We start from the raw sequence: 14,714 nt of genomic DNA on the forward strand, positions 1-14,714 counted from the left end.
GAATTGTTTTAGTCTAGTTTAAACCCTCTTGCCCATCCATTTTTTTAAAAATTCTGGTAACGTATATACAACATGAATTTCCCCATTTTAGCCACTTTCACATATACAATTCAGTGATGCTAATCCCATTCACGGTGTTGTACCATCACCACCACCATCCATTACCAAAACTCTTCCATCACCCCAAACAGAAACTCTGCACCTGTTGTGGAATTTAAGAGAAGTTCAATTATTCGAGTATAGAGAGGCCAGGACTCAGGAATGATTTTGAGAAGGAAAAATGGTTTATTGACGGCCGGCCGGACTCGGGAGCTTTCTGTTTGAATCCCGAGCCCCGAACAAGATTTTCAAACGTCTTTTATACAGAGAGGAAAGGCCAAATGGTCCCTTTGTTTCAGTTCTCAATAGGCTTCAATTAGCATATATCTCTTTCACATCTTAGGTAAGCTTTTAGCAAGGACTCCAGACATTTTAGATAAGCCTTGGTTTTTGCATTTCCCCTAAATACTTAAAGTTTATAGCCCTTGCTTTGTTAAACATTTCCTGGGACTGGAGCCTGCTGGTCCCTAAGAGCAGGACTGCAGCCTCTTACCGTTTCACACCCACAAGTCAAACAACTTAGTTATCTCTGAAGAGACAAAGAGCCTTCCACCCATAGCCCACATCATTCCCCCCTTTCTGCCAAAGATTAACTTGCTAAGCTTTGGCATAATTATTGTTGTAGCTATGAGGTGGATGACTGTTTGTTGTCTTGACTGATTATTTATCAGTCTTTAGTACAGCATCAAGGACCGTTTTTAGAAGTTTAGAACTTTTCATTCTGGACAGCAGAATCTTGGGCAGGGGCCTCCCGCAGTTATTCTGCTGCCACTGGCACTCACGTGGATTTCCAGTCAGGTTCCAGATCCATCTATTACTTTTATTTTACTCTTAAAGAGTTTACACCTTTAATTTAAAAGGGGTGCTGAAGGGAGACGATCTCTTTTCTGTAACTGCTTCCTGCTGGCCATGGGCTGTAGTCATTGCCTAATAAGGTGTAAAACTCTTTAATTTATTCTAACTGGAGGAAGATGGATCTGGCATTCTGTACGAAGTTGGATGAAGTTTTCATATGGTTAATAAGATGTTCACTCTGAAAGAAACAAACTTAATTAAAATTTTGGAATACCTGTTTTTAAAAGAGGACACATTGGATTACAGAGGTAGACAAGGTTAGGTACCTATAAAGATGGCATTCCTTAAAAGCTGGTGGGAACAGCATATATATTCTTTTTTAAGTTATCCATCTTTAGAGAGAAATTGCAACAGACACTTAGCTTTGTCTGAAGACACATTCCAAGCTGTTCAATGATTGACACTCATTCGCTCTGTCAGATGCTCCTGGTGAACTGGTACTCCTTGGGCAACTGGCTTCACTCAGGATTAGAACACTAATTTGGAAATACTCTTAGTTTTCACCTGTGGGAGTGATCAGAACTACAGAATAAAGATTTTTACACCTTGGTTTTCATTGTACAATTTCTAGCAATTTTGACTTGTTCAATAGGTGACTCACCATCAGCAAGCAAGCCTCACTTTTGCTAACTGAGACTGGCTGAGACTGCCACCTTATTCTATAGACATGTTATTAACTGTTTAGAAAATGATTTTACCAGGAATTTAACATGTCTAATATACTTCTGCACTTGATCCAAAATAGAAAAGATAACATTACAATTATTAGGCATATATTTAGTACAGGATAAAGGTACAGCACTTAATATTAACTAATGTATTACTTAATGCATAAGGATTCAGAGTTGCCATTATTAGTTTTGAGTTTCAGGTTTGTAATACTTTACATGTTATCTCTCCATGAGAGCAGGCCATAATGCCAATTGTTTAAGTTTTACTTACAGTCTCCTGGTATCATGGCTCCACTTAGCATGTTCTTCAACGCAGTGAGCAAGTTGCAGCATCCTTCCAGTATTCCAGAGATTTTCCAGTATTCTACTAGCCTGGTGCATAGCGCTCTCTGGCACCATGGAACAGTGCCAGTCTGGAAGCGATATCCACTGTACACTTGGCTGTACCGAGTCATTATTGGCTGCAGGAGCTTGAAACTGCAATATAGTTTCCATCAACTTCAGGAGCAGAACCAGAGACTGATATAGCACATATTTTCAATTGAGGGGTCAGTGACCAGCCCAGCCAACAACTCACATGGAGAGGCCACCTGTAATGTATACAAGGCCTGGTTCGAATGCACAAGAGTTTGACAATGTTAAAGTCTATTCCTTGTTTTATATATATTTTAAACAACTTAACGCAATACATATATCAAATGACCATCTACTTACACAATTTTACTATGAAGATAACAGTAGGTACTTCACTTTAGTAATAGAGGAAAAATATTATTTTCATTGTTAGAATGAAAACAGAATATTTCCAATAGAATCAAGACAACCTTTTATTACCATTTACTTAAATGTGTATTTTGCAGTGGCCTTCAGACAGGTTTATTATCATGAAATTATTTCTGCTACCAATACCAATCTAAGTTTCTTTAGTTAACAATGACTTCTACAACTAGAACTATTTAAACATTTTCAGTTTGGAAGATGTTTTACAAACTCTTTATAATTGACTATAACCGCATTGACTAGACACCTCATGTTTAAATAAACTTACTAAATTACAATTACCAATGAAAGAAATTTACTCTTTATTTAAGAGAGCATATCTACAATCTTTTTCCTTTAGCCTAATTTCACCAATGTGAACTTACAATTTTCATTACTGTAAAGATTTTGTACATATGTTAATTTAGTTTATAAATTAACTATGGGAGATTACACTCAAGTTAAATAAAATTGAAACCATAATAGTTTATGCAAGGAATGTTCTCTTTTTCCCTTACAGGAAGCTAAAAACTTCTTTTCTTTAAGTAATGAAAATTATTAATTTAAAAGCATAACTGACTACCAGGTTTTAAAACACATGCATACTGACTACCAGGTTTCAAAACACATTACACAATTACTTAATTTTTTAAAAATCATAACCCAGGAAAGATCTCTCCATAGTTTTTATGGACTTTCCTTTACTTACTGAAATTTGTTAATAGAGCCACTAATTACCTTATTTTGTTGGAAAGAAATCTTCTGGAAGAAAATAAGGCTCACCAGATTGTGGAGAAGAAAATACTTTATTCTCAATCTTGCAAGAAGGGGCGCAGAGCCAGACATGGCTGGTGCCCCGAACAAAGAAAAATGACACAATTTATACCCCTAAGCCTAGCATGCAAGCTCTTCCTGTTTTTCCATAGATTGGATACTTCAGAAGTTACAGCTTATCTGAGATTTAACTTTCCCACGCAAAAGTTTGATTTAACTGCTTCCTCTATCACATTCCAACCATTTTAGTTTTTACCTGCTCCCCCCTTTGTCAAATAAGGAATAGAATTTAGTGCTGAAATGGCACCGACTTAGTTAGCTCCTTCTTGGGCATCCTTCCACTGCCCATAGGACTGGCCTAAACTGGTCTCCTCCACTGCTGTCCAACCCGGGAGTGGGAGACTGAGGCAGCAGGCCGCCGGGTTACATCAACATTTTTCTTCTGTGAAAATTAACCTAATCTTTGTTTTGTTTTTTTTTCAATTTATGGCTGACAAAGGTTTAAACTGGGAAATTACCAGGCAAACTGATTCTTAATTCCCTAGCCTAGTAGATAGGTTTAATCTGCCACACCTAGTCTTGCCTTAAAAGCTCTTGCAAAGAGGAGGCCCTTTCCCAATTGTTTCCATAATCAGATTTCTATGACTTTTTCATCCTGCTTAGTTCAATTTGGGCTTTAAGAATATTTATAAATATAACTGCATATTTTTTAACAATTTGAGCAAATAGGCAGACATGAATAGTTTGACACAACAACATGACTTTAGTTACTTTAAACTTTTCAAAGACTTTTGAAACTCTTCTTAATTTGCACTATGACCATGCAGTTTACCACAAGAATTTTCTTTCTTACTTAATGGATTGTAATAACCAAAATGTTCTCAATGCCTTAGCACCATTTTGTTTTAGAACTTTATATTTTACCTTGAAATTAGCAGAATTTTGGATAAGCAACAAGATTAGTTTTATATATATTTACTGAGGCTATTTGAAGCCTCAGGGAGACAGACTGCTTTCTCTCATGAATTGCCACTCTTAGGAACACTGACCGTCAAGGCAGGAGACTTCTCCCCCTCCACCCCCCTTTTGGTTTTGGAGATAATAAAACTCCAGTGGCCATTTAACCTTATTCTATCAGGCAGCCATTTATTTAGTTTACACTTGAATTCATGAGAGAAAGGGTTACTAATACCAGAAGAGGAGACAGTGATGTCCCAGCTCTTCTCAATTATGAAATAACCATAGGCAAAGGCAAAGGGTGAGGTTAGGCTTGAAGTAACCATAAACAAAGGAAAGGTTAGTGTAGAATTTACACTTAAATAATAGTTTCAGGCTAAATTCACCCAGCTATAATCTCAGTTATTGTCTTTCCACTGTTTTACAATATAAATGCATTTATAAATGATTTTAACTCTTAGTTACAGTTTTTATTAATTTTTTTAAAACCTATTAATTTTATAACACCTTTAAATACCTTTCATTCAACTTATAACATATTAAATGAACTTAACCATTACTTTAATTTTTCCTTTAAAGTGAAAGAATAAATCTCTTGCAGTTAGTTTGAAATAAAAGGCTACTTTTCAGGATTTGATTTCTAGAACATAAAATGTTCTTTTAAAAGAACTTCAAACATTGAGGATATGATGAGGTTAAAGCACAAGAAGCTATTGATAAAATATTTTCTTTGTATATTGATCTTATTCAATTTTAATCATAAAAATTTCCCTTCCACAAACCTTCTACACTTTCAGTATTCATTCAGGTTCCATCCCACACTCTACTCTTTCCAATAATCAATCATTTTATCTTAGGACAAAATCATCTTCTGTTGCCTTAACAATAAAAACACACTCCATATATCCCACATACTAAGTTACCAGGCAAACTTCTTGCAACATATAATTGCCATTAATACTAAACAAGTTTGTTAAAATAATGAACTTTTCTTCACTTTAAATACTTAGTATCATGTAATACCAGAAACAGTTTTTTTGGAAGCAAGTTGGCAGGGGAGATTGGCTGCCGAATAAGTTTGTTATAAAATTGCCTTTTATTATTATTATTATCAATTCAGTTTTGTTAAATAATGACTTTCTGCAATTAGCCACTTAAATACCTTAAACAATGCTTTGTAAAACTTTTATATTTATACCCTTAACACAAAGTTTACCTTCACAGAACATTCTCTTACTTAAGGTTACTACAATACCTTCTAAGAACCTGAGCAGAATGCAAACGTATTTTGGCTTTGACACCCTAAGGAGGGAACTTTACTGCATTTATTCTGATTCTGCTTTTCACCTCCTTCACTTCCCCCCCTTCCAGGCAGTCGGGTGCACAACAAACAGGAATGCGGCTTATGAATAGAAGGGTGGACTCACTGGAAAGGGGCAAGCCGCTCCCCCCTTTCCAGCTTTCAGCCAAAATGGGCAGACAGAACCTACTCAAATTTGGCAACTCTCCCAGGAACCCAGCCGCCCTGACTGGGACATTCCCAACAGACTTGGGTGCTTGGCGCGGACACAGATGGCCTCCAAGCCGGGGCAAAGGGCCAGACCAGAGACAAGACAGCAGAGCATGCACAAACATCTAGACTCCGCAAACATCCAGACTCCTCAGCTTTTGCCCCAGAATCATTTCACCCCCTTGCCAATGGCAAGGGAGGGCTCCAGCTCAGCTGTAATTCTACTTTACATAAGGACACAACTCCGACACTAACATTGAGCTGACACAGACAGAAGCACAAAGGTCACTAATCTGACCCACAAGTTATATATTTATTTCACCATGGCTGCCCCCACAGCCATCACAAACCTCAGAACACTTAACATTTGGTATAAAGCGAATTCATTCACAAATTAGCACCATAACAAAAGATTTCAGCTAGACTTTTCCACTGTTTAAACTTTACACCCAGACCAAGCTCCACCAGAAAAGCCGATCCATTTTCCTGTAACCAAGTTTTGTTTTCCTTAATCTAGACCAATTTCCAGGATATTAGGACTCGAACCTATAAATACCCTTCCTATTAAAATCGAGACTCCACTCCTTTAGTGGATATAAGACCAGTACCAGATTCTAACATGCAGTTAGACAAACCCAAAACACCAGGGCTTTTCCCCGGTTTTCCTCCTTTTCCCAAGCCTAGAGAGAACGGCTTCCCCCCAGCCTTCTGGGGCTACTAGGGTTCTCTCGGGAGGTGATCAGCCTCCCCTTCCTAGCAATTAAAGCTAGGGCCTTCCAGACTGTGCTCACCCGGGGAGTCTTACCTTTTTCCATGTTCGGAGTTCTTTTTCGTTCCCAGAATCTTTCTCTTCAGACCTTCCATTGCCCTCGATTTTTGTCGGGAAGATTCTGGTGGAGCCCACATCTTTTCTGGATTAAATTTAATCCAGGGGCGCCCAGATTTGGGGTTCACCCGAGTCCTCCCGGCTTCCTCGGGGATTTGGAAGGGGCAGCAAAATGCTACCGTCTCTGGCCTTCATTTATTGTCCCTTCGCGGTCGCCATTAATGTTGTGGAATTTAAGAGAAGTTCAATTATTCGAGTATAGAGAGGCCAGGACTCAGGAATGATTTTGAGAAGGAAAAATGGTTTATTGACGGCCGGCCGGACTCGGGAGCTTTCTGTTTGAATCCCGAGCCCCGAACAAGATTTTCAAACGTCTTTTATACAGAGAGGAAAGGCCAAATGGTCCCTTTGTTTCAGTTCTCAATAGGCTTCAATTAGCATATATCTCTTTCACATCTTAGGTAAGCTTTTAGCAAGGACTCCAGACATTTTAGATAAGCCTTGGTTTTTGCATTTCCCCTAAATACTTAAAGTTTATAGCCCTTGCTTTGTTAAACATTTCCTGGGACTGGAGCCTGCTGGTCCCTAAGAGCAGGACTGCAGCCTCTTACCGTTTCACACCCACAAGTCAAACAACTTAGTTATCTCTGAAGAGACAAAGAGCCTTCCACCCATAGCCCACATCACACCATTAAGCACAACCTCCCATTCCCCCTGCCCGTCCTTAGTAACTTGTAATCTACTTTCCGTCTCTAAGAATTTGCATATTCTATTGTCCCTTTGTGTCCGGCTTATTTCTCTCAACATGGTATCTTCAACGTTCTTCCTGGGTTGTAACATGTATGAGGACTTCGTTTTTATGGCTCAGTAGTCTGCCATTGCATGCGCGTACCACGTTTTGTTTATCCATTCTTCTGTTGATGGCCACTTCAGTTGCTTCCACCTTTTGGCAGTTGTGAATAACGCTGCTTTGCCCATTCAATTTAAATCTCATGCCCTCCCTATTCCAGGCCCAAACCACATCCTGGGACTCGAGCCTTGGGAAAGGGGCCTGGTTCTTTTTCCTTATCCTGGCTTAACTCCTCCAGTATTGGGGCTGGGAATGATCCAGAAGGAAGAAGGGTAAATGTCTTTTTACCTAGCCACCAGCAGCTGGTGCCCTGTACTGCTTTTCCTGCCATGGTTTCCTTAGCCTGGCACTGGCGTCTCCAGGAAAGAATTCCCACATGGATGTCTCTGAGGTAGACGGTGACCATCCTTTCTGCACAGCTCCCCAAGATCTGCCTCTCCTTCTTCCTTCACTGGTCCTTTCATCCCAGCAGAAACCTCAGTGCCTCTGAAGTGCTGGAGACCCTTGCCAGACAGGCAGCTCTTTGACTGGATCAGCATGGGGCTTCAAGCTTACCTGCTTTCCAGGCTCCTGGAGAGCGCGTGTGTCCTGGCCAGCTAAATGGCGGTCATGCAAGCGGCTCCAATTCCTACTTTCCCTGCTTGGAGTGGCATGGGGGTTGGGGGGATCTGCTTGTCTTGGTCTCAGCAGATACACAGTTAATAAGATGCAAAAACCAGCCAGTCACCTCTTAGAAAGTCCAAGGAGGCGCCTGGCCCCAACTGAATTTCTCTAGAACATGAAGAGCTTATTTCACCGCTGGCCTTTGTTTGGGCTCTAAGCGCCAATTCCAAGACAACAGAAAAGTCCCATCCACTCCACTTCCCTCTGTACGAAAACAAGCACAGTCAGCGGGGCAGTCAGCCTCTGGCTTCCCTGTAAGGAAGGTGGTCCTTGGGAGTCTGGGGAAGTGGGTCAACCAGAGAACTGTGCAGGGGTGGGGAGTGGCGAGTGGAAGGATCTGGGCCACATCCTGAGGCAGTAATAACCTCTGAATCTCCACCTCCATTCCCTCCATCGTACTGCGACTCATCTGGATATTTTAAATGATCAGAAAGTCTTTGAGCTCATTTCCCAGGGCTCAGTATGGACTATTAAGCACTGACAAGGCTTCTAGACTCATTCAACATGACAAAGGAATCTGTGTTATGAAAGGAATTCTAGCTTGTCAAAAACCCAGAGAAGTCCCGCCCCTTTCCTCGGGTAAACTGGAGCCAGTAACAGAATTCACAAGGAGTGTCAGAGACAGAATCAAGCCGTGAGAGAAGCCAGGACTAGGTTTCAGAAGACCTGATTCTATAGCCTTCCCCAACCCCTCATCTTTTGTCCTTAACTGTAACCCAATAAAATGCTATTTCTCCATGGTTGTGATGATAAACCATAACATATTTACTATACACTTGAAATAGCTTTAAGAACAAAGTGCAAAGTTGAAGAACAGCTGCTGGTCCCAGATGAGACAGGTGCCAATGGCAGTGACCGAGTCGCCGACAGCAAGCTGGTACTGCCAGCTCCCTAGGGCGGGGAGGCCAAGCCCTGGTGGCCTTCAGGGGACGAGTCCTCACCAGCACCCCCTCTGGAGGGGCTGCATGGTCCAACGCCAACACTAACCCCAGTTTGAATAACCAGCCTGAAAAATCACGACTTCCAAGGTCAAGGCATCCACGGGTTCTTAGTCTTGCCTGGAAACTGATCTTTCTGCTCTGAAAGGAATGCAAAACACAGGAGAGGGAACTGCCTATCCATTATCTCTCAGGGTGTGCCTTATATGTAATGCCTTAGATTCAGATCTACAAACACCTGCAATGAAACTACTCTAAAATCTAGTGACAGTCACTTATAGCAGAATCCACACCCTCAATTGAGTCCGCAGTGCAGGACCCTGAGAGGACCAGGAGACTCGCCAGATCAGAGCTCCGGGACAGGCCCTTGGGTTTTCTCACCACGTCCTCGGGAATGAGCTCTGCGTGCTGCTGGGGAAGAGCCCAGGGGCAGGAGCAGAGCCGGTGAGCTCTTTGTTGTTGCGCACAGTGTGCTGGGCTTGGCCCAGCGCCCTGCTCTTCTTGGGTTGCAGGGCTGCACGCCCTCCAGCCCCCTCCCCTTGGTGGAGGGGTGCTGCAGCAGGGTGACCGCGTAGGCGTCCCCTCTCTCGGCATAGCTGCCGCCCCTGGGGCAATACAGGCCTGCCTGGGAGGCCCTGGGCCTCCAGGCTCCTGGCTTCTCCTGGACACAAAGAAACAGAGTCTGCAGAAAAGTTACCAGAGGGCAGAGCTAGAAGTCAGGCAAGGCTCCTGCAGCAGGCATTTGAACCAACTGGGGACACAAAGACGAACAATCCCTGCCATCAAGGAATGCGCGAACTAACAGGACAGGCGCAGAGGGATAATCACCGTGCAACACTGGAGGGGCAAGGTCGAAAGAGCGCGTGGGGCGCCCCGGGAGGCCCAACCCAGGCCCCACAGGAGCAGCCCTCTGCGCCCCCAGCCTGCCCCTCGCACGCGTCTCCCCTGGGCTGACTCAGGTCAGCAGCAGGTGGGGCCTGGAGATGGCAGCTGCTGGGGCCTCCAGCACAGCTGTGCCAGTCCTCCCTCTGCCCAGGAGCCTACAAGGAGCCCTGGGAAGGAGGAAATTCAGCCCTCCCCAGCAACGGACTTCTAAATTCGCCCCAGCACATCCCATCCCCGAGGAGAGCAAGTTGGAGGAGACGCCTCGGGCCGGCACGGAGGGCCCCGTTCTCCGCCTGGACATGCTCTCCGCCTGGACACGCTACTTGACAAAATCCATTTTGCAGGCACTGCTTCTCCTCCATCTGAGCCTCACTCAGCAGGCTTCAGGGATCTCTGGCCTCCTTAACCAACGAGCTGGCGGCTTTGTTAGGAATCACAGAGCAGAACTTCCACGGATGGAATCCCGTCAGGAGTGTTTTCATGTTCCCTGCAGCAGAGCGGCTGAAAGCCCACCCTGCCAGCTGCGGGGGCAGGGGGTGGGAAAGGCTGGCGGGGGGCCGGGTGGGGTCCCGGCAGAGGCCTTGTCACCACGCCGTCCCACAAAGGACGCATCGTGGAGATTGCTGTGGGTCAGGGCGGTAGCGCACAGACCCCTTTGATTCCAGTTCTCGGCAACCCGCCGTCGCCGCTCACCACCTTGGGAGCCGAGAGCCTGAAAGAGGCCAGGGAATGGAGGGGCGACTCAAAGTGCGCCCCTCGATGCTCCTTGAAGAACTTGGGGAGCGCATTAGTGAGAGCTCTTCAGGGAAGACCTCCTCCAGGTGCCAAGATCCCAGGAACAAAATTCCAACTGCTCCACTTCGTAATTCCCACCTTCCAGGAATTTTTTAACAACTGGAAGTTAAGAATAGAACATGTTCATTATATCAAGCTAGCAAAATACATAAATGTAAATAATATAGTTTCCTGTTTTCTTACCATCCAAATAAAACTGTTCTTATGCTTTAACAGTTTCATGCATTGTCCCAAAATATTTTTTTATAAAATTTTACAACTAATTTTTGCACCAACTAAAAGCATATTCATTACCAGAACTAAAACAACCACAAATTTGATTCCCAGTGTCCTGGATTGTCCTTTATGCCCTAGAAAATTATGTTCTTTAAACTAACCCATTCCTGGGCCTGTGAACACAGTGTAGATTCAGTTAAGGGGCCTTCACTTAGATCACTTTGATTGGGTTGCATTAGGGCCTTTGATTGGACTACGTCAGTGAGGCGTGACCCAGGTTGGGTCTCCACCCTCTTGCTAGGGTCTTATATAAACTGAGAACAGAAAGCAGAAACACAGAGCAAGAGAGCTGCAGTTTTTCACCTGCACGCTAGAAAGGACTCCAGGATCGCCTGCAGTTGCAGAGAGACGAAGCTGAAAGAGGCTGAGAGGGAGGCTGAGAATGAGGCTGGACGCTGGAATCGACGTTGCACAGAGGCACAGAAAGAGGCCCCCGAGAGGCTAGGGCCACCGAGCCGAAGCGAGGAGCCCTGCCACGTGCTTGATTGCCCTCTGCGGAGTTGAGGGAGAGCTGCCGTTGTGCCTCACCATGTGGCAGGGGTCCTGGATCCAGCAGCTGACCTTTGGGGAGACAGCCTCTCTCATGAGGCCTTGATTTGGACATTTTCATAGCTTCAGAACTGTAAGCTTTTACCCTAATAATCCCTTTATAACAGCCCACTCATTTCCGGTATTTTGCATCGGCAGTCTTAGCAAACTAAAACACCAAGATGAAAACATTTGGCAGTGGGCATAGTTCCACTGCCAGGAGCCTCCTGCTCTAGCTGACTGAACGACGTCTGCTTTGGGGGAGCCAAATGCAAGCAATCTCTGTTCACCCAAACCAGCAAGGGCTGCTCCTGGTAAAGCTTTTTATTTCTAACCGCTGGCGCCGTTCCCTTCCTCAGCGCTTCCTCCACGACACCGCTTCAAGAGGTGACAGCTGGGCTTCAGGGGCCACCTCCTGAGGGTCCAGGCGGCATTGCTGGCATGGAGGCTGCCGAGGACAGGGACCGGGTCTTAGGTGGGCCATCAGGTGTCCATCCCGGCTTGACTGCCACTGGAAACAGTGCAGGAGGGAGGCCAGGTCATGGGTGGGACAGCGGTTCCTGGGCCATGTGCAGCAGACTTCCTAGCAGGAAGGGAAGGTGGTCACTTTCCAGAGATTCAAAAACTGCATGTCACTGCTTCAGCTTCAGTCATTTGCTAACTGGGTACCTTGATGATGTCACCTAAACTCTGTGATCCTTGGTTTTTTCATTTGGAAATCTGGAGGTAATCATATCTTTTCCATTGGGTTGCGGTGAGAATCAAATGAGAAATAAGGTGAAAATGCTGCTGTAGAGTGACCACTCCAGTGTCCTGTTTTTCTAAGTTTCACTGGAACAGCCAGGCTGACCTCACTGGCAATCATGTATATGGTAGGAATTGAGCCAGGCAAAGAGGGGCCTCCCCCAAATCACCTGCTCCCTGCTGATTGATAAATGGAATGTCTAGTTAGAAATCCATTCCCTGCCTTTGTCATTGTTTGCTCCTGTAATTAGAGCTATATCAAAGTATGTGTGTTTACAATTTGCACAGGCATCAAGACCCACTTCAAAACCCCTCAACTGACAGATTATAAACTAAAAAGTCAAAGTAGTCAGAATAAGGATGTGGGCAAATGTCCAAGAACAAGAAAATCGATTATGTCAAGGATGTACATGTTGTAGAGAATTTCTAATTAAATCCTTTAAAGGTAAAGAAAACAAGAGTCAACATAGGATGAAGGTTAAGTTCATGGGCTGTGGAGGCAGACCGGCCCGTTTAAAGGGCAGCTCTGCTGCAGCTCTAGCCGGTGATCTTCGTTGAGCTGCTTGCTGTCCCTGTGCCTGTGCGGGTGCAGCTGCATGGAACTGGGAGGACAGCCTGAGTGAACACACACAAAGCTCATCTACCTGACAATCAGCGTTTCCTGTTAGGATCAAAGGGCTGAAACTCCTGGAGGAGGTGATAACTGAGCAACTGCCACTTCAGTTCCTGAAAGCTACTCCTGAACGTCAGCTGAAGTGAGTAAAAATAAGAACTCCGGGCACACCAACGTAGTGGTTTTTGAACTCAGCACGCACCCTAATTCCCTGGAGGGCTTGTTAAACCATCACTTCGGATTCAGACCCTGAGATGGGGGCTGGGAATCTGCATTGCTGGCAGGTTCCCAGGCCATGGTGCTACCATTCTTTGAAGATTCACTGCCATGTACATTTTCCTTACTGGCCTGGGGGCTGCTACGGTGCTTTCCCATCAAGGTCTGGAAGCCCTAGGGGGGGACAGCACCCCCAAAGGAAGAGCCACGAGGGCAGGCCAGGGAGGCTCTTGGAGCCAGGGCCCCACGCAGCCACTCTAGTCCACCTCTGACAAGAAATCACCTCCAAGTCTGAGCCAGAGCGTGCTCTCTGAGGCCAAGCATTTCATTGGAGGTTTCCCTGGGCCAGCCTTAGGCCAGCGAGGAATCCGGGGGCAGTGCCTCTGGCTGTTAATATTTCTTCCCCAGCCTTGCCAATGAGTCACCTGCACCATCTGCTCCTCAGGATTTGCTTTCTCTGCTTCTGGGGCCCAAATGCCAGTTGTCCAAGCTGGAGGAGAGGCACTGAAGTGGGTACAACCCCCATCGAGTGGTTCTCGGACCTGAGTAAGCCTCAGCACACCTGGGACCTTGTTACACTGCAGATTGCTGGGCCCACCCCAGAATTTCCAATCCGGTAGGCTGGGATGGGGCTCAGGAATTTGCATTTCTAATAAGTTTTCAGGTGATGCTGGTCCAGGGGCCACACTCTAACACAAGGAAAAGGGAGCTCAGGAAGACAAATCATTTCCTTCCCAGTCAGGCTGAGGGTCAACCCCCTGCAGTGGTACTACCTGAGATATGCACAGCCTGTTAAGGTTAGCAGAGCAATGAAATGCTCATTTAATCTTTACCTGTACTACGAAAAGGCTAATATCCAGAAAGGACTTCCAGCCCAGCCTTGCTTCCATCACACCACAATCTAGTTAGGGACCAGCAATTGTTAAGCCATCAGTGACTGCAATGGCACAGCAAAACGCAAGCACCTTTTTGGGAGTTTTATTCTGTAGAGCATTAGTAGGCTTTTTTTTTTTTTTAATTTTTTTTTTTAACACTTTGTCTTCAGTCGCTGGTCTATCTGAGAGAAGGCCAGTGCCCTAGAAGGAGATTCCTGTCATCTGGCATTAGGCTTTCTGGCTAGCACAATTAGGGAAGAAGTCTTGTTCAAACTGGGGAGAATGAGTCAGGCTCTGAAATAGTGGCTCTCAAGCCTGACTGTACACAAACATTGGAAAAATTTTTAAGAACAGTGCCAGGCTCCATCCCAGTTAAATCAGCCAATCAAAGCAGAATTAAATGAGACTCTCTTGGGGTTGGTCCCAGACACCGTATATTTATTTCAGTTTTCCAAGCGACTGTGCAGCCATGCTGAGAATGTACCGACCCACCCACTCGAAGTGGGAGCCAGAGCCACTCCAACAGTGCCACCTGGGGGCTGACAGCAATGCAGAGGCCTAGGCTCCACCCCAGCCCTGCTGAATCAGAATCTGTAGTTTAACAAGAGGCCCGGGTGACTGCACACATGTTAAGCTAGAGAAGCACTAGAAAGAATGAATTCGGCTCTAGAAGGAAAGAAGGGACAAGGAAGAAAAATGCTTTACCTCTGATGGAAGAAAGGTGGTCAGAATTAGAGGCAGCCTGGCAAAGGAGCTTGCAAACCTTGCCTCCGTCCCTCCCTTCTAGTCTCCCCAGTGATCTACCATACCTCCACTTTCCAAAACAGTTCCATCAGGAAGTCCAAGGTGGACCTGAGGGATATAAAGATGATTGAACTCA

At 45.0% G+C, this 14,714-nt stretch overlaps 1 long non-coding RNA gene across 1 annotated transcript in view; it reads right to left on the reverse strand.

The window, feature by feature from the left end:
• Nucleotides 1–262: 262 nt before the first annotated feature.
• LOC131273927 (uncharacterized) overlaps nt 263–14,714 on the reverse strand; it is a 38,601-nt gene continuing 24,149 nt past the window's right edge. Inside the window, exon 2 of the long non-coding RNA XR_009181093.1 lies at nt 263–10,681. This is a non-coding gene — a long non-coding RNA (uncharacterized lncRNA). The remainder of the gene's footprint in view (nt 10,682–14,714) is intronic.

This window comes from Dasypus novemcinctus, chromosome 17, assembly GCF_030445035.2.
Source record: "Dasypus novemcinctus isolate mDasNov1 chromosome 17, mDasNov1.1.hap2, whole genome shotgun sequence".
NCBI classification, from domain to species: domain Eukaryota; kingdom Metazoa; phylum Chordata; class Mammalia; order Cingulata; family Dasypodidae; genus Dasypus; species Dasypus novemcinctus.